Source organism: Arachis duranensis, chromosome 3, assembly GCF_000817695.3.
Source record: "Arachis duranensis cultivar V14167 chromosome 3, aradu.V14167.gnm2.J7QH, whole genome shotgun sequence".
NCBI lineage: Eukaryota > Viridiplantae > Streptophyta > Magnoliopsida > Fabales > Fabaceae > Arachis > Arachis duranensis.
Genome location: NC_029774.3, coordinates 104,030,265 through 104,032,596, shown reverse-complemented (window position 1 = coordinate 104,032,596; position 2,332 = coordinate 104,030,265). Strand labels below are relative to the sequence as shown.

At 31.5% G+C, this 2,332-nt stretch overlaps 1 non-coding gene across 1 annotated transcript; it reads left to right on the top strand.

The window, feature by feature from the left end:
• The first annotated feature begins 457 nt into the window (after nucleotides 1-457).
• On the top strand, nucleotides 458-561 carry LOC127745924 (small nucleolar RNA R71). The gene has a single exon (XR_008007547.1). It is a non-coding gene; the product is annotated as a small nucleolar RNA R71 (small nucleolar RNA).
• The last annotated feature ends 1,771 nt before the right edge of the window (nucleotides 562-2,332 follow it).

The following is a 2,332-nucleotide window of genomic DNA, read 5'->3' as shown; positions in this document are numbered from 1 at the left end:
TTGATCCTTCCATGAGAAATTTGGATGATTTCTCCATGATGAATTATAGGTGTTTTCATAAGGTTCACCCATGTAATTAACCTCTGCCATTGCAGGGTTCTCAAGATCATAAGCTTCTTCAGAAGCTGCCTCTTTAGTACTATTGGATGCATTTTGCCATCCATTCAGACTTTGAGAGATCATGTTGACTTGCTGAGTCAACACTTTGTTCTGAGCCAATATGGCATTTAGAGTATCAATTTCAAGAACTCCCTTCCTCTGAGGTGTCCCATTATTCACAGAATTCCTCTCAGAAGTGTACATGAACTGGTTATTTGCAACCATGTCAATAAGTTCTTGAGCTTCTGCAGGCATTTTCTTTAGGTGAATGGATCCACCTGCAAAATGGTCCAGTGACATTTTCGAAAACTCAGATAGACCATAATAGAATATATCTAATATGATCCATTCTGAAAACATGTCAGATGGACACCTTTTGATCAACTGCTTGTATCTTTCCCAAGCTTCAAAGAGGGATTCACCATCCTTTTGCTTGAAGGTTTGAACATCCACTCTAAGCTTTCTCAGCTTTTGAGGAGGAAAGAATTTATCCAAGAAGGCCGTGACCAGCTTTTTCCAGGAGTCCAGGCTATCTTTAGGTTGTGAATCCAACCATGTTCTAGCTCTGTCTCTTACAGAAAAAGGGAAAAGCATGAGCCTCTAGACTTCAGGATCTACTCCATTCGTCTTTACAGTCTCACAAATCTGCAAGAACTCAGTTAAAAACTGATAAGGATCTTCAGATGGAAGTCCATGAAACTTGCACTTTTCTTGCATTAAAGCAACTAGCTGAGGTTTCAGCTCAAAATTGTTTGCTCCAATGGCAGGAATAGAGATGCTTCTTCCATCAAATTTGGACGTGGGTCTAGTAAAGTCACCCAGCATCCTCCTTGCATTATTATTATTTTCGGCTGCCATCTCTTTCTCTTGTTCAAAAATTTTTGAAAGGTTGTTTCTGGATTGTTGTAATTTAGCTTCTCTTAGTTTCCTCTTCAGAGTCCTTTCAGGTTCTGGATCAGCTTCAACAAGAGTGTCTTTTTCCTTGTTCCTGCTCATATAGGGAAGAAGGGAACAAGAAAAGAAAGAGGAATCCTCTATGTCACAGTATAGAGATTCCTTTATGTTAGTAGAAGAAGAAATAGAATAGGAGTGAGGAAGAATGAATAGTCTGAATAAAGGGTAAAGGTAGGGGAGGTGATAAGAGATGAAGAGAAGTGTTAGTAAATAAATAAATAAATAGAAGAAGATAAGAAACAAACAAAAAGTCAAATAGTTAGTTTAAAAAGATATTAAAATCAAATTTGAAAAGATAAGATAAGATATTTTGAAATCAAAATTGAAAAAGATAAAATTTTGAAAAAGATAACATAAAAAGATAAGATATAAAAGATATGATAAGATATGTTTGCAAAAGATTTAATTTTTTTAAAATTAAATTAATTACTTTACTAACAAGAAACTATAAGATAAGATTCTAGAATTTAAAGATTGAACCTTTCTTAACAAGAAAGTAACAAATTTCAAATTTTTGAATCAATCACATTAATTGTTAGTGTAGTTTCAAAAATATGATATAAAGATAAGAAAAAGATTTTGAAAATATTTTGAAAAAGATTTTTGGAGTTTTCGAAAAAAAGGGAAAATGAAAAAAATATGATTTTTGAAAAAGATTTTGAAAAGATAGGATTTTTTTTAAAATTGAAAATTTGACTTGACTTGTAAGAAACAACTAATTTTAAAAATTTTTGACCAAGTCAACCCAAAATTTCGAAAATTTGGAGGGAAATAAGGAAAAGATAATTTTTTTATTTTTGAATTTTTTTTATGAGAGAGAAAAACACAATTATGACCCAAAACATGAAAATTTTGGATCAAAACCAATTATGCATGCAAGAACACTATGAATGTTAAGATGAACACCAAGAACACTTTGAAGATCATGATGAACATCAAGAACATAATTTTAAAACACAAAATATTTTTGGTTTTTATGATTTTATGATTTTTTTTGGATTTTCTTACTAAATTTTTCGAAAACATATTTTGGAAAAAGGAAGTAATGAATTCATAGTCCTCAATCAAAATCCTATGAGTTAGACATGGCTTAATAGCCAGCCAAGCTAAAACATGTTTCATGAAACACTAGAATTCATTCTAAAAAAATTTTGAAAAATTTTTGAAAACAAAGGGAAAAATTTTGCAAAATATTTTCTGAAAACTTTTTGAAAAGAAAAATAAAAAGAAAATTACCTAATCTGAGCAACAAGATGAACCGTCAGTTGTCCATACTCGA